This window comes from Polypterus senegalus, chromosome 8 (genome assembly GCF_016835505.1).
Source record: "Polypterus senegalus isolate Bchr_013 chromosome 8, ASM1683550v1, whole genome shotgun sequence".
Lineage (NCBI taxonomy): Eukaryota > Metazoa > Chordata > Cladistia > Polypteriformes > Polypteridae > Polypterus > Polypterus senegalus.
The window spans coordinates 186,440,360-186,462,888 of NC_053161.1; the positions used below are offsets into that span (position 1 = coordinate 186,440,360).

Here is a 22,529-nt window from a genome sequence, read left to right on the forward strand (position 1 = left end):
GGTCTTCAGCCATATGTTCGAGCCCGGACGTGACATCACAGGGGCTGGAGCCGGCAAGGTCTTCTTCCATAGGCTCGGTCCCGGAAGTAACATCAAGAGCGCCAGGTGGAATCTCCCGGAATGGTCTGCAGGAAAAGAAGAAAAAGAGTCAGTGCACTCCACCACATCCTGGTATGACTCAGAACTGCACTTACTCAAGCCCTTTAGCTGCCTCCCATGCACACGTATGTGAAAAGGCCCCCCTCCCCTCAGCCCAATAGACAAATTTACTTTGCAGTTGTGTGAACACGATAGTGCTTGATTCATGTTGAGTTTCTGGGTCCAACAGCAGACTCCATCCACTGGGGGGCAGTCAGCTTTTCAAGAGTCCCGCCCAGAAGGACAGGGGCAGCTCTGCACTGCGGCTGAGTCAGTTCCCCTCATTTGGTTTCTTCTCAGAGCTGCAGGTGGATAAGGAGAGACAGTCAGTGTGAGCGCCCCCTCTCGTCTCAGAGTGGTATCACTTACCTCACAGAGACAGGAAGGTCATCTCCAGGTGGGCACACATGTGTGACAATACATAGAACTGGCCTGCTCATTTGTTTGCACTGCTTGTATTGTTGTATTCAGCAGCACTTTGAGAATTGATTCTCATAACATGTTTATTTGCACTTCATTTTTGTTCATCTTTTATTAACATGGAGTTGAAAGTTTGGAAATGTAACAATAAATGTAATAAATGATTCCTGTAAATTTAAAAAAATAGCAAATGTGAATTTGGTGTAAAACACATTATGACTTCTTTGGGACTTGAAACTTAACACTTGACTCAAAACCTGCCTAACAGCATTTATTTCTATAGCATATTTTCATACAAATAATGGAACTCAATGTGCTTTACATGATGAAGAAAGAGAAAAAAGATAAAATAAATAAGAATCAAAATTAGGGAACACTAATTAACATTAACAAAAGTAAGGTCTGATGGCCAGGAAGGAGAGAAAAAACAAAAAAAAAAAACTCCAGACGGCCGGAAAAAAAAAAATCTGCAGGAGGTCCGAGGCCACAAGACCACCCAGCACCCCCTAGACATTCTACCTAACATCAATGACCTCAGTCAGTCCTCGTGGTATTCAGAGTTCACATGGAAGAACTTGATGATGACGTCCCATAATGCACTTGGTTGCTCTTGTGGACACTTTTTCTCTAGTGTCATTTCTTGTGACTGAAGACAGAGAGATATAATTAAAATTAGTAAAAAATATTTTATTAATACACACCAGGCAAAGGTAAGAATGACAGAGAAGCACAGTCCTAGGACACCTGCCCTTCATCTGCACCGAGAAGTCGGTGTCCTAAATCTTTTATAATGCTAAGCGCAAAATTTTACCTTATGGCTTTAGTTGCACAAGAATTTCAAGACATTACACCTTTACAATAGTTTTGTTTGGATCAGCAGTTACACAATTTTAAAGGTCATCAGTTGGGCACTTGTAACTTCTTGTTCGTTACAGAAAACAGAAGCTGCACTTGTCGCAAGACAGACTTCTCGTGGCCCTTGGCACGCACACCAAATTTGATCAATAACTGATTTTTATTTTTCCACACTCTCCTCTTCATATCTTCAAGTGCTGTTATGTCTTTCTTGTACTGAGGAGACCAGAACTGCACTCAGTACTCCAGATGTGCTCTCACTAGTGTATTATAAAGTAAGAGTATAATATCACTTGATTTAAATTCAATAGTTTTTATGATATAACCTCACATTTCATATCATCATGTAATAAAATTAATAAAAATAAATAAATAAATAAATCATTAAGATGAACCTGTCCTCAAATTTACTGAGACCATCATTAGTGTAGAGATGTACAAAAGAGGAGAAAGAACAGACATGAGGGGACCTGTGGATGACAACAACATGTCAGACAGACAGCCATTGACTTTCACTCTTCAAGTCCTGCCTCTTAAAAAGTTAATCAGCCATCCTACCAAACTGAACTCGAAATTAAATCTTTAATAAGTTTCTGTACAAGAAGATGAGGCTGAATGGTGTTAAAGGCTGAAGAGAAGTCTACAAACAAGAGCCTTGCATGAGTCTTGGTACTCTGCTAGGAGTTAAAAAAGACATGCAGCAAAGTGACATAAGAACATAAGACATTTGACAAGCGAGAGGAGACCATTCAGTCCATCAAGGCCGTTTGTTTAGCTAAGCTCATGCAGATTCTTCTTAAAGGTTCTCTGGGTTTCTGACTCAACTCCATGTCTTGGAAGTTTGTTCAGAGTCCCACAACTCTTTTTGCTTCCTTCCTTCAATTTTAAATGCACTTTCTGTTAATTGCCACTAATGTCCTTGAGTATGTGATTACACTTAACTTGACAGAATTCTGCAGGATCTCCTTTATCAGTTCTTTGAGGATTTTAAATACCAAGATGAAGTCCCCACACAGTCTCCTCTGCTCAGACTAAACAGGTTTAATTCTCTGAGTCTGTCACAGTAGGACATGTCCTTACCACAATAACAACATTTATTTATTTAGCATATTTTCATACAAATAACGGAGCTCAAAGTGCTTTACATGATGAAGAAAGAGAAAAAAGACAAAATAAATAAGAATCAAAATTAGGGAACACTAATTAACATTAATAAAAGGTACAATGGCCAGGAAGGAGAGAAAAAACACAAAAAACTCCAGACGGCCAGAAAAAGAAAAAATCTGCAGGGGGTCCGAGGCCACGAGACCACCCAACCCCCGATAGACATTATACCTAACATCAATGACCTCAGTCAGTCCTCGTGGTATTCAGGGTTCACATAGAAGAACTTGATGATGATGTCCCATAATGCACTTGGTTGCTCTGTTCTTCATATCTTCAAGTGCTGTTATGTCTTTCCTGTATTGAGGAGACCAGAACTGCACTAAGTACTCCAGATGTGCTCTCACTAGTGTATTATAAAGTAAGAGTATAATGTCACTTGATTTAAATTCAACAGTTTTTATGATATAACCTCACATTTCATATCATCTTTTTAATTGCTTCTGTACATTACTTAGTCAATGAAAATGTTGTGTGAACATAAACCCCTAAATGCTCTTCAGAGGTCTCCTCCTGTAGCTCAGTGTCTCCCATTTTGTATTTATATTTGGCTGAACTGAATCACTCAGGTGAATAGAAGACGCATCAGGATGACAGCAAGTGAAGTGAAAAAGTATCACCAAAATAATACAAACAAATAAAAGAGGAGACTCCATAACACTTCAGTGACACATATATTCCTTTATTCCTGTTCAGAAAATGAACTCATAATAAAAATGAAACAAAAAATTAAAAAAACATCAACAAAGACAGAGATAAACAAACCTGCTGCTGGTCACCACTAGAGCTGCCAGTCCTGAGTGGTAAATGGCAGACAAGAATTCCAGTTTGTCATCCTCACCACATGGTCACCTGTGACAAGTCCATCTGGTCATCTGAGTGCAGGACGCCATCAGTCTCATGTCTGTGACATTCTTATCCAGTGTTGATGTCCACATGTCAGTCTGAATGACTTGGCACCAGTCAGTCCAGTGTGAAGGCAGGAGACCCTGTCAGGTATATAGCGCCTTACTTTATAAGAATGGCAGTGGTCTCGTGTTCACACTGCACTTCAGTGAAAAGTCAGAATACAAGCAGCCATTGAACCTTTGTGTTGTTTGTCCTTCTCTGTATCTGTCTGTCTGTCTCTCCTCATGTCCTCACTTCTCTCTGTTCTTCTCCACAGCCTGTCTGTTTGTCGTCTCACCTCCAGATGTTGCTCAGCTCTCTCCTCAGCTCTTTCTGCTCCACACTCACGACTGACTGAACTGAAGCTGGTCAACAACAACATAGACGATTCAGGAATGGATCAGCTGTGTGAGGGGCTGAGGAGTGAAAACTGCAAATTAGAGAAACTGTAGTAAGTGAACAACAAGAGTGAGTGTGTCTCTGTGTGTGTGTGTGTGAGAGAGAGAGAGAGTGTGTGTCTCATGTATTTTATTTCTTCTCACATTATCGCTCTGACTTTTCCACTCCCACAACACAAACGCTGTGTTTAATCAGGACAGACTGCAGTGTCCCTTATGGACAGACAGATGGACGTGAGGTGACACAACTGCAGATTTCCTTTAATAATTCAATTCATAAAGACAGCATTGTGATCCTGAGCCCCTCCACCACACTGGTCACTCTCCTCATCCTCTCTGCCCAGACTGTTGTTTTATTTCTTGTCCCACAAGCCCACGCTGTCCATTCTTTATTTTACTCTCGTACTTGTTCCTGTCCTCCATTGTCACTTTGCACCTTAAACTCCTCTGATGTCCTCACTAAAGTTTGTTAAAAATCACTAAAATAGAATAAGGAGGAGAAACACAGTCAGTGTGAGGAGAAGAGCCGACTAAAGTGACAGAAGACAAAGAAGAGTGGACTGGAGTGACAGATAAGGACAAGGAGAATAGCATAGCAAAGATAAGGAGAGAGAGAAGAGAAGGAGATGAACAGAATGAAGAAAAGGACGAATAAAAGAGGATGACCAGGCAGAGCAGAAGGAGAGAGATGAGGACAGACAGAGGAACAGGAGGAAAGGTGGACAGCAGCAGTAGAAATGACCAGCCAGCCATACACAGAAAGAGAAGGTCACAGGCAGGAGAGGATTAGGACTGAAGGCAGTGTGGACAGTAAGGTGGGAGACACAGGAAGTGACCGCCATTATAGCCAAGTGGACTGAACAGGCCGACATCATTCTACAAGACATGGCCCCCAGGTCTACACAGGACATCGACATATATCTGTCAGTGGGCTTAGTGACTGACAGGTGGACACACACATCATGTGCAGTAGACATCCAGAGACACTGAGAGGATTCTGGGAAGGTGACCTCAGTTAGCGTGTCAGTGTGATACTCCAGTGTGAGAAGTGGCGCCCTCTTGTGTTTGTAACTCACACTTGTGTCTCTTGTGGGACATTAAAACAAGAATCTCACCACATGATCAGTGTAGGCTGTCACATGACTTTCTCAATAATCCAGTATATAGCGCCTTTCTGATATTTTTATACTTACATGGTCTTCACTGATGTCATCACTGGTCCAGACCCTCTGCCTCACAAATCCTTCTTTATCATTTCAGTCAGTCAGGGTCTTCCTCAAAGCCAGCTGACAATCAAATTGGCGACTGGAGATGTGAATAATTTGACGTCACTAAGGTCACTTGTCACACTAGTCCTGTGCCCCACTGGTCATTCTGGTCACTGCGTGATTCTCTATACTACTAAATACAACGCTGTGTGGTGACACATGTCAGGGGTCAGTAATTTTGTGCAGGTGTTTAAATTAAAATGGTGGACTCAGAGGGGCGTAGGTGGATGTGGTAGTTTGGGGGAGCAGAGCAGCCCTGGAGTGTTGGTGGTGAATTGGCGGAGCGCACTTTACACCTGCAGACACGTGTGGTTCAGCCAGTGTCCTCATTAGTGTTCTGGGGTCTGTAATTAGACACCTGCACCCCAGTGAGTTTAAAATGACAAAAATGAAAAGATGGAGATAGAGGTAAAATGAGAAATAAAGCAAATGGAGAATTGTGGCTGAGCTGATGCAGTGGAGTGGAGGTCAAGAAGTGGCCATGAGAGGAGTGAGCACACAGCATTCAAGGGGTAAGGTCAAAACCTACTGTGTGCCCAAGGAGCAAGAGTGACCAACTGCACTGTGTGGGCTTCTGCTGAAGGCTGAGGGATGGCGTTAGGAGAAAGGAGAAGGTCTCTTGAGGCACCCTGCTGAAGGCCATGGGATTGTGGTGGGAACACAAGCTGAGTTTGGGGTCCTCAGCGGTGACCAGCTAAGGTGGGTGGGGCAGAAGCCGATGTGAAGGAAGACTGCCCTTGCTGGTGGTCTCTTGGCTTGCTGAGGAGAACTTAAATGGTAAGCAGAGGAGATGTCAGGTTTAGGTGCACAGAAACTCTTTTTGTTTTTACATACAATAATGCCAGTGCAGTGAGAATTGTGCCAATAATACTACTATCAAAGTGACAGGTGGCACATGATATTAAATATAATATTAATGTGACAAATGCTAAAGTGACATATCATTAAAGTAAAATAAAATAAAGTGACATGACTTATGTTGATAGAATAACATGTTTGAAGTGACCCATAACAAAAAAATAACAAAATAAAACTTCTAGAGCAGTGAGCTAACAGTGAGATATCAGATGTGGTGCCCAGCTAATTCAGTCAATACAGCTTAGGAGGAGAGAAGGAGCGTCAGGCCAAGAACTCAACCACCACCCCTGTTATGAAGAGTTAAAGAGTCTAATGGCTCTGAGGACTAAAGATCTCTGGTATCTGTCCATATTGCAGTTCTGTGATAGCAGCCTACCGCTAAACAAACTCCTCTGATTAATTATGATGGTGTATAGTGGGTGATGTTCGTTGTCCATAACAGACAGCAGCCTGCACAGTGTGCTTCTCTCTGCCACCATCACCAGAGAGTCCATTTCCATGCCAGCCACAGATCCTGCTCACCTGATCAGCTTGTCAATGCACTCACCATCTCTCTTCTTCAAGCTACCCCACTTGCTCACCAAATATAAAGTGATAGATAATTACAAAGGTGAACAGATATAATGGACATAATTAAGGACAGTACACAGAATCCAAACAGACAATATTGGTCTGCTGATATGGTGACTGGAGGACAGACCTGCACAAGTTGCTTTGTAATGTCGGGGCACCAACTGGGTATTTCCTGTAGGGGTCGATAGCTCCCTAGTTGGAATAAGTTCTTTTGTAATTGCAGCGTTTTAAGTAACCCAATACTATATAGATATAATATTAAAAGGAGATATCTCTCCCACAGTGATATGGCGGTAAGAAATCACAAAAGAGAAAATAACTTAGCTTTCTTTAATGACGATTTACACAGCATTACAAAAGGAGGAAGCCAAATGAAAATACTTAATCAAGGTGGGATCTCGATGTATACAGTCTGCCATTTTCCGTCGCTAGGATAGAAGGATTTTCAGGACGGATGACAATATCACCCATCGGTCCATCGGCTTCGAGGTGTTTGGCTGCTGTCCAAGTCTTATAATACTGTCTTCTCCACGTGCAGGCCCTTACTTAGGTTCCAAACAAGGCCAGTAGAGGATTCAATTTCATCTACTGTATAACATACAGAAATAGTACAATGCCCATTTTCGTAGCTGTCCCCTTCTTTCTTCAAATGCCTAGCAGTTCTAAATGATGAAAGCCCCTGTGTGCTAACTTTGGCCTGGCCTGTACATGTGAGTGGATTTATAAAATAATTTTTGTACAGAGCACAGTAACATTAAACTTATTATTCTGATTACACTGGGTGTCCCCCTTTAATGAAGTCAAATGAAACAAAACAAAGTGGACGCGATGGCCCCAACAAAACAAACCTTCTCAGCCCAATAGACAAATTGACTTTGCAGTTGTTGTCAACACGATGGCGCTTGCTTCATGTTGAGTTTCTGGGTCCTGCAGCAGACTCCATCCTCTGGGGGGTCAGCAGCTTTTTAAGAGTCCCACCCAGAAGGACAGGGGCAGCTCTGGGCACTGCGGCTGAGTCAGTTCCCCTCATTGGTTTCTTCTCAGAGCTGCAGGTGGATAAGGAGAGACAGTCAGTGTGAGCGCCCCCTCTCATCTCAGAGTGGTATCACTTACCTCACAGAGACAGGAAGGTCATCTCCAGGTGGGCACACATGTGTGACAATACATAGAACTGGCCTGCTCTTTTGTTTGCACTGTTTGTATTGTTTTATTCAGCGGCACTTTGAGAATTGATTCTCATTACATGTTTATTTGCACTTCATTTTTGTTCCTCTTGTATTAACATGGACTTCATAATTTGGAAATGTAACAATAAATGTAATAAATAATTCCTGTAAATTTTTAAAATAGCAAATGCAAAATTGGTGTAAAACATGTTATGACTTCTTTGGACCTTAAAACTTAAGACTTGACTCAAAACCTGCCTAACAACATTTATTTCTAGAGCATATTTTCATACAAATAATGGTGCTCAAAGTGCTTTACATGATGAAGAAAGAGAAAAAAGACAAAATAAATAAGAATTAAAAATTAGGGAACACTAATTCACATAGAATAAAAGTCAGGTCCAATGGCCAGGGAGGACAGAAAAAACAAAAAAATCTCCAGATGGCTGGAGAAAAAATAAAATCTGCAGGGGGTCCAAGGCCACGAGACCACCCAGCCCCCTTTAGGCATTCTACCTAACATCAATGACCTCAGTCAGTCCTCGTGGTATTCAGGGTTCACTTGATGATGACGTCCCATAATGCACTTGGTTGCTCTGCTCTTCATATCTTCAAGTGCTGTTATGTCTTTCTTGTACTGAGGAGACCAGAACTGCACTCAGTACTCCAGATGTGCTCTCACTAGTGTATTATAAAGTAAGAGTATAATGTCACTTGATTTAAATTCAACAGTTTTTATGATATAACCTCACATTTTATATTAACTTTTTAATTGCTCCTGTACATTACTTAGTCAATGAAAATGTTGTGTCAACATAAACCCCTAAATGCTCTTCAGAGGTCTCCTCCTGTAGCTCAGTGTCTCCCATTTTGTATTTATATTTGGTTGAACTGAATCACTCAGGTGAATAGAAGATGCATCAGGATGACAGCAAGTGAAGTGAAAAAGTATCACAAAATAATACAAACAAATAAAAGAGGAGACTCCATAACACTTCAGTGACACAAATATTCCTTTGTTCCTGTTCAGAATATGAACTAATAATAAAAATGATACAATAAATTAAAAAAACTTTCAACAAAGACGAAGACAAACAGACCTGCTGCTGGTCACCACTAGAGTTGCCAGTCCTGAGTGGTAAATGAGAAACGAGAATTCTTGTGGCTCTGAGGCTAAGGATCTGCACTGTTAATCGGAAGATTGCTGGTTCGAATCCCATACAATGCCAAAAAAGGGACTCTTCTCTGTTGGGCCCTTGAGCAAGACCCTTAACCTGCAATTGCTAAGTGCTATATAAATGTGAAGAATTATTATTAAGAATTCCAGTTTGTCATCTTCACCCCGTGTTCACCTGTGACAAGTCCATCTGGTCACATGAGTGCAGGATGCCGTCAGTCTCATGTCTGTGACGTTCTTTTCCAGTGTTGATGTTCACATGTCAGTCTAAATAACTTGGCACCAGTCAGTCCAGCGTGAAGGCAGGAGACCCTATCAGGTATATAGCGCCTTACTTTATAAGAATGGCAGTGGTCTCGTGTTCACACTGCACTTCAGTGAAAAGTCAGAATTCAAGTGGCCATTGAACCTTTGTGTTGTTGGTCCTTCTGTCTGTCTGTCTCTCCTCATGTCCTCACTTCTCTCTCTTCTTCTCCACAGCCTGTCCTTCTGTGATCTCACCTCCAGATGTTGGTCAGCTCTCTCCTCAGCTCTTTCTTCTCCACACTCACGACTGACTGAACTAATCCTGAGCTTCAACAACATGGAGGATTCAGGAGTGGATCAGCTGTGTGAGGGGCTGAGGAGTGAAAACTGCAAATTAGAGAAACTGGAGTAAGTGAACAACACGTGTGTGTGTGTGTGTCTGTGTGTGTCTCATGAATTTTATTTCTTGTCACATTATGGCTCTGAGTTTTCCACTCCCACAACACAAACGCTGTGTTTAATCAGGACAGACTGCAGTGTCCCTTATGGACAAACAGACAGATGGATGTGAGGTGACACAGCTGCAGGTTTCCCTTTAATAATTCAATTCATAATAATAATAATACATCTTATTTATATAGCGCCTTTCCCATGCTCAAGGCACTTACAGAATATAAGAAAGAACGGCAGGGTATACAGTATATAGCAGTGGTGGGCAACCTTTTTTCGCACTAAGGCCACTGACGACTGCTTTAACTCGAACAAGGCCACAACATTATGAAGTCATTAACAACATATAGGCATGCTTTATTAATTATTTATTATTAAACTTTATACTGACCCCAAAGTGTGTAAAAATGTATGAATAATCCATAACACGAATTAATTCTGTAATTTTCAATTACTTTTTTGAGTCTGTTTGTTGGTTGACAATTCATTAAAACTTGGCTCAAAAGTTGTTGTTCTTAAACATAGCTGGCCTTCCAAATGGTCATCTGTCAGAACTGTCCGGTATCGATTTTTAATGTACTTCATATGAGAGAATGTACATTCACTAATGTACGTGCTACCAAAGCATGTTAACACCCGTCGAGCGTGTTCGCTCAGAATGGGGTAGATGTGAGCATCACGCCAAAATGAAATCAAATCCATGGAATTTTGGGATAGCTTGTGTTGAGCATTTGGATCTTCACTAAATTCCAACAATTCCATTTGGAAATTCTCTGGCACATTGTCAAATTCCGTCAGGTGTGGCTCTGAAACTTTCATTGTCATTGACGCGGATATCAAATTCAGCGACTAGTGAACCGAACACTTCACAGAACTCATCAAAATGTATTTTTACAGATGGGTTGTTATTGGCAAAATTACTCAGACACAGAAAGAATTTGGAGAGCTGCTGCTTTTGAAACTTGCCGTGAAACAATTTCAACTTGCGCTGAAAAAGTTTTATACTCCACCAGAGGTCACAGACACTTTGATTTCTGCCTTGGAGTTGCTTATTCAGACTGTTGAGTTCACTCAAAAGATCGCTGAGAAAAGCTAGGTTCATGCAAAAGTTGATATCATCGAGTTTACAAACCACTTCTTTGGATGCATAGAAAGAACTCTTTGATAGTGCCTTGCAATTCATAAATTCTATTTATAACACATCCTCTTGACAACCAACGAGCGTTTGAGTAATATAAAATGTCCTCTTTCTCAGTTGAATCATCATTTTTGAGAAGTTCTCTAAACTGGCAATGATTGAAGGCTTGAGCTCGAATGAAATTCACAATACAAACGGCATCTTACAATGTGTTGTTCAAGTTTGCAGACTTGGCACATAGAGCTTGTTGGTGTATAATACAATGCAGTGACAATAATGTGGAAGATTCCGGATATTGAGAGTGAATTTGTTGTTTAAGTAGAGTCACAAAACCGCCCGTTGTTCCTACCATTGCAGGAGCTCCATCTGTACACACAGCAACAAGTTTCTTTAGATCCAATTTCTTCTCTACACAAGTGTTGTTAAATGCTGTGAGAATATCTTCTGCTTTTGTTGTTGATTTGAGACCGATTAGGGACAACAGCTCTTTATGGATGTCAAATGTTGGTGGCATTGTTCTGATGAAAATAAGCAGTTGTGCCGTATCTGTTGTATCGCAGGATTCATCCAACGCTGCAGAATACAAAGTATTGGACTCTTGACATATTTTGTTTCGTTGATTTTTTAAGTTAACCGCGATCTCACCTTGGCACCTCACAATTGTCCTTTGTGATAGAGGTAAATCTTTAAATTTTTGAAGTTGAGATGGTTCGAGACACAGAACAACTTCAAGCATACATGATTTGAATAGATCAGTATATGGTTTTCCAGCGGCACCCAATTTGAAGGCGACTCGAAACGTTGCCTCAACTTCCGGATTGTGAGAGGATGATTTGAATTTGGCGAACATGGATGTTTCTTTTGTATGGCTCTAGTTCGAGGAATCATACGCTTGCTTTCTGGCCTCATCTTTTAAATTGATGTACTTCATGTGTGACTTACAACTCTCATAGTGCTGTTTTGCATTTGATCTCTTTAATGTTCTTATTTACGTCTTGCATCTTAGGCACATCATGGAGTTTCTTTGGTTTGACATGAGGAAATCCAACTCCCATTCACTGTTGAACTGTAGATTTTCATCGTCTACATGTCCGGATTTCTTTGACGGCGGTAACCGCATTATATGGCTAGTAAAACACAACGATAATTAACAGATGAGGAAATGATGGATCTGACTACTTTCGTTGAAATTTAAGCATGCTGAATTTTAACCCTTTTCGGTGCCATTTGATTGGCCACTTTAGTTACCGCGGGGAATAATTACAGCGATACTCGCGTATATCTACAGTGCGCGTGCACTCTATCCGCAGTAAATGTCTAGCTTGACTGCAATTGGCATAACTTGCATTCAGTTTGGCTGTATTTCGTTAGGTGTCATTGACCATTCCATCAGGTATGAACGCGGAGACCAAACAAATCTTCATTCACGTTGTTTGTTTCGTTGAACATTTTCGGTTAGTGTGAACAAGCCAAAAGGCCGCAATCACTTGTTTCACTGATACCTTCATGACGGCCACAAAAAAAGACCTCGAAGGCCGCACTTACTCACCTCTGGTATATAGCATTGTACAAACCAGATAAATAAATAAAGAAGATTACGACAGTGAATTCAGAGAAAGCCTAACAGACAACATAATTGATGGTCTGCACACACATACATACAGTTTACATGAGCATCTTGACAGAGAGGTAAACTGGGAGAAGTGTAATAAAGTCAGGTTGAGCTAAAAGTCTTCCTGAACAGATGAGTTTTGAGTTGTTTTTTAAAAGAATTCATGGAGTCTGTTGACCTGATTAATTTCGGTATTTCATTCCAGAGTCTGGGCTATACAGCTGAAGGCCCTGTCACCCATGGAGTGTAGATTAGTGTGGGGCACAACAAGATTGCCAGAATCAGAGGACCTTAGTGGGCAGACAGGCACATAGTGATGGAGAAGGTCACTGATGTAGTTTGGCGCGAGGTTATTTAAGGCTTTGTAGGTTATTAGTAGGATTTTATATTTGATTCTGTAAGACACAGGGAGCCAGGATGGGTGTGATGTGCTCGCTGCTGCTGGTTCGAGTAAGGACTCTTGCAGCTGAGTTTTGAATAAGCTGGAGCTGTGATATAAGATTAGAAGGGCACCTGCCAGCAGGGAGTTACAATAATCGATGCGGGATATGATAAAAGCATGGACAAGTTTCTCAGCATTAGAAAAGGAGAGGAAGGAGCAACACGGATATGTTACGGAGGTGAAAGTAAGAAAGTTTCTTAATGTGATTTATGTGGGCGGAATAAGAGAGGGAGGAATCAAAAATGACACCAAGATTCTTAGCAGTAGAGGCAGGTCTGATGAGATCACCACCAAGATGGACTGGGAAGGAGCTCATTTTATTAAGTTGCATTTTAGTCCCAATTTGCAGGAGTTCAGTTTTGTTGCAATTTAATTTTAAAGAGTTCTGCTCCATCCAGGTTTTAATTTCACTAAGGCAGGTTGTGAGCTGAGAAAGCTCTGATGAAGTTCCACTTTTAACATTGAAGTAGAGTTGAGTATCATCTGCATAAAATGATAGCCCAGTCCATAGCTACAAATAATATGGCCAAGGGGAAGCATATAAATACAGAAGAGAAGAGGGCCGAGGACAGAGCCCTGAGGAACTCCTTGTGTGACTGGTGCTGAGCTGGACCTGCTGTTGCCTATCAGTCAGATAGGACTTGAACCACTGGAGGGCAGTGCCAGAGATACCCAACATGTTCTCCATTCTGGACAGTAGAATGTCATGTCTGACAGTGTCAAATGCTGCACTGAGGTCTAACAGAATTAATATGCTGGTTTGTCCAGAGTCTGCTGCCATAAGCAAATCATTGGTTACCCGTAGCAGAGCAGTTTCACAGCTGTGCTGCGCCCTGAAACCAGACTGAAAGGGTTCCATCAAATTATTAGAGGTTAAGTAATTGGTGAGCTGGGAGGCTACAACACGCTCAAGAGCTTTGACAGGAAAGGTAAGTGGGAAATACGCCGGAAATTGTTAAGATTGTCAGCATCAAGACCAGACTTTTTTAACATGGAGGTTACAGAAGCAACTTTAAAAGTGATCGGCACAGAGCCAGTGTCAAGGGATGAGTTTATTATTGTTGTAACAGTCGGGATTATGGCATGAAGGCAGGATTTAAGTAGTGTGCTGGGGATGGGGTCCAGTACACAAGTAGTGGCCTCATCTTACAAAGCAGGTTATTAACAAAACAGATGTGACTGGTGAGAACTTAGAGAAGGAGCTGGATGGAGTGGGAAAACAGAGAAAGAGAGATAAACAGATGATGTATTTATGTTAGTTGAATTATTTAGATCTTTAATTTTGTTACGGAAAAAGTGGAGGAATCCTCACAGACTTCAGTAGAAGAGGTAGTTGGGCCAGATGCAGGTTCGAGTAGTTTATTAACTACAGAAAACAAAACCCTTGGGTTATCATGGCCACTTTCTATTATTCTGCCATAGTGGGTGTTCTTAGCAGCAGTTAGTGCTTCTCTGTAAGCTCTTTGGTGGTCAGAGAAAGCCTGGATGTGCACGGTGAGGCCAGTCTTACGTGACATTCTCTCAAGCGTCGCCAGCTGCTTTCATAGATCGCAATTCTGAATTATACCAAGGAGCTGAACGTTTAAAGGAAACCTCCTTATGTTTTAAAGGAGCTGTTTTATCTAATGCTGAATGAAGGGCTGAGTTATAGTGGTCAACAAGACTATCTAGTGTTGATGGAATAGGTGCAGACAGTAAAAGATCAGAAATGGATCCAGAAAGGATAGAGGGACAGATATTTTTAAGGTTTCTGTAAGAAATTTGTATTTACAGGTAAGAGGAGGAAAGGCAGTGAGACAGTGAAAAATACTGCTTTATGGTCAGAGAGTCCCAAATCAGTGCTGTAAATATTGGCAACAGATAGTCCAGAAGTGCAGATCAGATCCAATATATGACCACCAGAGTGGGTGGGAAAATCAACATGTTGTGTCAAGTCAAAACAGTCCAGTAAGGATAGGAATTCATTTCTCAGTTTAGATGTAGTAATGTCAATATGGATGTTGAAATCACCAAGAAGGATAATTCTCTGAGAGTAAGAGCTTAGGTGGGTTAAAAGTTCAATCAGATCAGATAAGAAGGATGCATTGTATTTTGGGGGACGATAAGAACAATGAGTGAGACAGGACCTGATTCTGTTATTAGTTTAAGAGCCAGGCACTCAAAAGACAGTGGACAGTCAATTGGGATTCGTTTGATGTTTAAGTCTGCTCTGATAATTACTGCAAGTCCACCGCCTTGTCTAGAGCTGCGAGGTTCTGTATGGAAAGTGAAACCATGTGGAGTCGCCTCCGTGAGAGACGTAAATTTGTTCGGTTTTTGCCAAGTCTCCGTTAAACACAGTATATCAAGTTTGGTGTCAGTGATGAGTTCTGACAGCACCAATGCTTTGCCATTAAGAGATCTCGAGTTAAACAGTGCAATATTAGTTAATGAGGCTTCTTTTTGCACAGAGCCGTGATCAGGGTTTATTTCCACATAATGTAAATTTGGCACACTGACACTTCTATTTCCAGGGCCATGAGCAGGGCGGCTTATTCCTGAGCAAATGCTGCTAGTGGTCTTTTCATTTGCAGCCCGGCGGTGGCGGCAACCTGACCCGCGATGTACATATTTCGGGCGCTGCAAAATACGGGCGTCCTTTAGGATGTTCCAGTCAGACCATTTGCTCTGGACAAACTGTTTAATAAGAAGGAGTTTGTCATGAGAGTATTTTAGCATGATACTGGGCAATAGTTATCTGATTAGCAGTGGAGAAGCAACACAGCACAGCAGAACCAGTAGGACAGGCGGGTGTGCTAGCATAGATGGGTGGCAATAGCAAAGCAGCAGAAAGCATAGCAGGAGAAGGCAGCAGGATTTGGAGGTTCCAATACACAGCCATAAACAGTAACGCTTGGTAATTTCAGGCGTGATCACCCCGGAGCCATAAGCCAGGTTAGTATGAGCATCAGATCAGTTCCCAGTCGTAAAGTACTGTAAGTTGAGACAGGAGCAGATCAGAATTGCGAATATAATCACGGAGACAGATCATCCCAAGGTCCTAGATCGCCAGGTACAAAGAAATGTTTGTGGGTCTCGTCCTGTGATCCACAGACTCAGCTATTCCTAGTCAAAGTAGAGTCCATAAAATCTGTAAATATTAAGCCAAATCCATGCAACTCGAGTCGGCTGTATCCACGAACTATACGTACAATAAAAGGAATAAAACAAGCGTAAGAAAGTGTAGAATTAAGGCAAATTTTGTGAAAAGTGTTGTTAACAGGGAGGAGTGGCAACAACATGTGTGAGTTTCATGAAGACAGCATTGTGACCCTGAGCCCCTCCACCACATTGGTCACTCTCCTCGTCCTCTCTGTCCAGACTGTTGTTTTATTTCTTGTCCAATAAGCCCACGCTGTCCATTCTTTAATTTGAATCTTGTTCTTGTTCCTGTCCTCCATTGTCACTTACACTCCTCTGATGTCCTCACTAAAGTTTGTTAAAAATCACTAAAATAGAATAAGGAGGAGAAACACAGTCAGTGTGAGGAGAAGAGATGAATAAAGTGACAGAAGACAAAGAGGAGTGGACAGCTAGAGCTGGACTGAAGTGACAGATAAGGACAAGGAGAATAGAATAGCAAAGATAAGGAGAGACAAGAGAAGGAGGTGAACAGAATGAAGAAAATGATGAATAAAAGAGGAGGACAGACAGAGAAACAGGAGGAATGGTGGACAGCAGCAGTAGAAATGACCAGCCAGCCATACACAGAATGAGAAGGTCACAGGGAGGAGAGGATTAGGACTGAAGGCAGTGTGGACAGTAAGGTGGGAGACACAGGAAGTGACCGGCATTATAGCCAAGTGGACTGAACAGGCCGACATCATTCAACAAGACATGACCCTCAGGTCTACACAGGATATCGACATGTATCTGTCAGTGGGCTTAGTGACCGACAGGTGGACACACACATCATATGCAGTAGATGCCCAGAGACACTGAGAGGATTCTGGGAAGGTGACCTCAGTGGGCATGTCATTGAGATACTCCAGTGTGAGGAGTGGCGCCCTCTTGTGTTTGTAACTCACACTTGTGTCTATTGTGAGACATTAAAACAAGAATCTCACCACATGATCAGTGTAGGCTGTCACATGACCTTCTCAATAATCCAGTATATAGCGCTTTTTTGATATTTTTATACACACATGGTCTTCACTGATGTTATCGCAGGTCCAAAGCCTCTGCCTCACAAATCCTTCTTTATCATTTCAGTCAGTCAGAGTCTTCCTCAATCCCAGCAGACATTTAAATGGCCGACTGGAGATGTGAGAATCACTAAGGACACCTGTCACACTAGTCCTGTGTCCCACTAGTCACTCTCGTCACTGCGAGATTCTCTTTACTACTGAATGCAAAGCTGTGTGGTGACACATGTCAGGGGTCAGTGGTTGTGTGCAGGTTTTTAAGTTAAAATGGTGGACTCAGAGGGGCTCAGGTGGATGTGGTAGTGTGGGGGAGCAGAGCAGCCCTGGAGTGTTGGTGGTGAATTGGCGGAGCGCACTTTACACCTGCAGACACGTGTGGTTCAGCCAGTGTCCTCATTAGTGTTCTGGGGTCTGGAAATAGACACCTGCACCCCAGTGAGATTAAAATGACCCTGAGCAGGATAGTCAAGAACAAAACTGAACAGGAAAGAAAAATGAAAAGATGGAGATGGAGGTTAAATGAGAAATGAAGAAAGGCAGAATTGTGGCTGAGCTGATGCACTGGAGTGGAGGTCAAGAAGTGGCCATGAGAGGAGTGAGCACACAGCACTCAAGGGGTAAGGACAAAACCTGCTGTGTGCCCAGGGAGCAAGAGTGACAAACCACACCTAGAGGGCTTCTGCTGAAGGCTGAGGGATGGCGTTAGGAGAAAGGACAAGGTCTCACGAGGCACCTAACTGAAGGCCATGGGATTGTGGTGGGAACACAAGCTGAGTTTGGGGTCCTCAGCAGTGACCAGCTAAGGTGGCTGGAGCAGAAGCCGATGTGAAGGATGACTGCCCTTGCCGGTGCTCTCTTGGCTTGCTGAGGAGAACTTAAATGGTAAGCAGAGGAGATGTCAGTTTTAGGTGGCACAGAAACTCTTATTGTTTTTACATACAATAATGCCAGTGCAGTGAAAATTGTGCAAATAAAAGTGACAGGTGGCACATGATATTAAACATAATATTAATGTGACAAATGCTAAAGTGACATATCATTAAAGTAAAATAAAATAAAGTGACATGACTTATGTTGATAGAATAACATGTTTGAAGTGACCCATAACAAAAAAAACAAAATAAAACTTCTAAAGCAGTGAGCTAATAGTGAGATATCAGATGTGGTGCCCAGCTAATACAGTCAATACAGCTTAGGAGGAGAGAAGGAGCGTCAGGCCCAGAACTCAACCACCACCCCCTGTTATGAAGAGTTAAAGAGTCTAATCAACAACAACAACAACATTTATTTATATAGCACATTTTCATACAAACAGTAGCTCAAAGTGCTTTACATATTAAAGAATAGAAAAATGAAAGACACAATTATAAAACAAAATAAATCAACATTAATTAACATCGAATAAGAGTAAGGTTCAATGGCCGGGGGGACAGAAAAAACAAAAAAACTCCAGACGGCTGGAGAAAAAATAAATTTTGACTCTGAGGACTAAAGATCTCTGGTATCTGTCCATATTGCAGTTCTGTGATAGCAGCCTACCACTAAACAAACTCCTCTGATTAATTATGGTGGTGTGTAGTGGGTGATGTTCATTGTCCATAACAGATTGCAGCTTGTACAGTGTCCTTCTCTCTGCCACCATCACCAGAGAGTCCATTTCCATGCCAGCCACAGATCCTGCTCACCTGATCAGCTTGTCAATACACTCACCATCTCTCTTCTTCAAGCTACCCCACTTGCTCACCAAATATAAAGTGATAGATAATTACAAAGGTGAACAGATATAATGGACATCATTAAGGACAATACACATAATCCAAACAGACAATATTGGTCTGCTGATATGGTGACTGGAGGACAGACCTGCACAAGTTGCTGTGTAATGTCGGGGCACCAACTGGGTGTCCCCTTTAATGAAGTCAAATGAAACAAAACAAAAGTGGACGCGATGGCCCCAACAAAACACACCTTTTCAGCCCAATAGACAAATTTCCTTTGCAGTTGTGTGAACACGATGGCGCTTGCTTCATGTCGAGTTTCCAGGTCCAACAGCAGACTCCATCCTCTGGGGGGCCAGCAGCTTTTCAAGAGTTCCACCCAGAAGGACAGGAGCAGCTCTGGGCACTGCGGCTGAGTCAGTTCCCCTCATTTGGTTTCTTCTCAGAGCTGCAGGTGGATAAGGAGAGACAGTCAGTGTGAGCGCCCTCTCTCGTCTCAGAGTGGTATCACTTACCTCACAGAGACAGGAAGGTCATCTCCAGGTGGGCACACATGTGTGACAATTCATAGAACTGGCCTGCTCATTTGTTTGCACTGCTTGTATTGTTGTATTCAGCAGCACTTTGAGAATTGATTCTCATTACATGTTTATTTGCACTTCATTTTTGTTCATCTTTGTATTAACATGGAGTTGATAGTTTGGAAATGTAACAATAAATGTAATAAATGATTCCTGTAAATTTAAGAAATAGCAAATGCAAATTTGGTGTAAAACACATTATGACTACTTTGGGACTTGAAAATTAAGACTTGACTCAAAACCTGCCTAACAGCATTTACTTCTATATCATATTTTCATACAAATAATGGAGCTCAAAGTTACATGATGAAGAAAGAGAAAAAGAACAAAATAAATAAGAATTTAAAATCAGGGAAAACTAATTAACATTGAATAAAAGTAAAGTCTGATGGCCAGGAAGGACAGAAAAAACAATAACTCCAGGCAGCTGGAGAAAAAATTAAATCTGTAGGGGGTCTGAGGCCATGAGACCACCCAGCCCCCTCTAGACATTCTACCTAACATCAATGACCTCAGTCAGTCCTTGTGGTATTCAGGGTTCACTTGATGATGACGTCCAATAATGCATTTGGTTGCTCTGCTCTTCATATCTTCAAGTGCTGTTATGTCTTTCTTGTACTGAGGAGACCAGAACTGCACTCAGTACTCCAGATGTGCTCTCACTCGTGTATTATAAAGTAAGAGTATAATGTCACTTGATTTAAATTCAACAGTTTTTATGATATAATCTCACATTTTATATTATCTTTTTAACTGCTTCTATACATTACTTAGTCAATGAAAATGTTGTGTCAACATAAACCCCTAAATGCTCTTCAGAGGTCTCCTCCTGTAGCTCAGTGTCTCCCATTTTGTATTTATATTTGACTGAACTGAATCACTCAGGTGAATAGAAGACGCATCGGGACGACAGCAAGTGAAGTGAAAAAGTATCACCAAAATAATACAAACAAATAAAAGAAGAGACTACATAACACTTCAGTGACAAATATATTCCTTTATTCCTGTTCAGAAAATAAACTCATAATAAAAATTAAATAAAAAAATTAAAAAACTTCAACAAAGACACAGACAAACAGACCTGCTGCTGGTCACCACTAGAACTGCCAGTCCTGAGTGGTAAATGACAGACAAGAATTCCAGTTTGTCATCCTCACCCCATGGCCACCTGTGACAAGTCTGTCTGGTCACCTGAGTGCAGGACGCTGTCAGTCTCATGTCTGTGACATTCTTATCCAGTGCTGATGTCCACATGTCAATCTGAATGTCCACCGTGAAGACAGGAGACCCTGTCAGGTATATAGTGCCTTACTTTATAAGAATGGCAGTGGTCTTGTGTTCACACTGCACTTCAGTGAAAAGTCAGAATACAAGTGGCCATTGAACCTTTGTGTTGTTTGTCCTTCTGTCTGTCTGTCTGTCTCTCCTCACGTCCACACCTCTCTCTTTATCTTTACAGCCTATGGTCATGTCATCTCACCTCCAGATATTGCTCAGCTCTCTCCTCAGCTCTTTCTTCTCCACACTCACGACTGACTGAACTGAACCTGAGCAGAAACAACATGGAGGATTCAGGAGTGGATCAGCTGTGTGAGGGGCTGAGGAGTGAAAACTGCAAATTAGAGAAACTGAAGTAAGTGAACAACAAGTGTGAGTGTGTGTGTGTGTGTGTGTGTGTGTGAATGTGTGTCTCTGTTTGTGTGTGCATTAGATTATTAGAACATTAGAACATTAGAACACTCTAGACGAGAACAGGCCATTCAGCCCAACAAAGCTCGCCAGTCCTATCCACTTGTTTCCTCCAAGAAAACATCAAGTCGAGTTTTGAAAGTCCCTAACGTCTTACTGTCTACCACACTACTTGGTAGCTTATTCCAAGTGTCTATCGTTCTTTGTGTAAAGAAAAACTTCCTAATGTTTGTGCAAAATTTACCCTTAACAAGTTTCCAACTGTGTCCCTGTGTTCTTGATGAACTCATTTTAAAATACAAGTCTCGATCCACTGTACTAATTCTCTTCATAATTTTAAACACTTCAATCATGTCACCTCTTAATCTTCTTTTGCTTAAACTGTAAAGGCTCAGCTCTTTTAATCTTTCCTCATAATTCAACCCCTGTAGCCCTGAATCAGCCTAGTCGCTCTTCTCTGGACCTTTTCTAGCACTGCTATGTCCTTTTTGTAGCCTGGAGACCAAAACTGCACACAGTACTCAAGATGAGGCCTCACCAGTGCATTATAAAGGTTGAGCATAACCTCCTTGGACTTGTACTACACAGATCGTGCTATATAACCTAACATTCTGTTAGCCTTCTTAATGGCTTCTGAACACTGTTGGTAAGTTGATAGCTTAGAGTCCACTATGACTCCTAAATCTTTCTTATAAGGTGGACTCTCGATTTTCTGACCGCCCATTGTGTATTCAAACCTAATAGTTTTACTTCCTATGTGTAATACTTTACATTTACTGACATTAAATTTCATCTGCCACAAATCTGCCCAAGCCTGTATGCTATCCAAGTCCTTCTGTAATGATATAACGGATTCCAAATTATCTGCTAATCCACCTATCTTGGTATCATCTGCAAACTTAACCAGCTTGTTACTTATATTCCTATCTAAATCATTTATATATATTAAAAATAGCAGCGGCCCTAGCACTGACCCCTGTGGAACACCACTCTTAACATCGGCCAGTTCTGATGAGGTTCCTCGCACCATCACCCTCTGCTTCCTGTGTCTGAGCCAATTCTGCACCCATCTAAAAACATCACCCTGAACTCCCACTTCTTGTAATTTGATTCCCAACCTCTCATGTGGCACCTTATCAAATGCTTTCTGAAAGTCCAGATAAATAATATCATCTGCTCCACTTTGATCGTATGCTTTTGTTGCAACCTCATAGAATTCCAACATGTTAGTAAAACACGACCTCCCTCTTCTGAACCCATGCTGACTGTTCAGAATAACTCCTGTCCTTGCCATTTGTTGCTCAATCTCATCTTTAATAATTCCTTCCATTAATTTTCCTGTGATGCATGTTAAGCTTACTGGCCTATAGTTACTTGGATCTGCCCTGTCACCCTTTTTATATAATGGGATGATATTTGCCATTTTCCAGTCCTTCGGAATCTCTCCAGTGCTCAGTGACTTCCTAAAAATATGTGTCAAGGGTTTATATCTGTACTCACTAGCCTCCTTAAGAACACGAGGATAAATATTATCTGGGCCTGGTGATTTGTTTGATTTCATCTT

General features: G+C 41.6%; 1 long non-coding RNA gene across 1 annotated transcript; it reads left to right on the forward strand.

The window, feature by feature from the left end:
* The first annotated feature begins 9,519 nt into the window (after positions 1 to 9,519).
* On the forward strand, positions 9,520 to 20,828 carry LOC120534513. The gene is made up of 2 exons (XR_005634768.1): positions 9,520 to 9,559; positions 20,736 to 20,828. It is a non-coding gene; the product is annotated as an uncharacterized LOC120534513 (long non-coding RNA).
* The last annotated feature ends 1,701 nt before the right edge of the window (positions 20,829 to 22,529 follow it).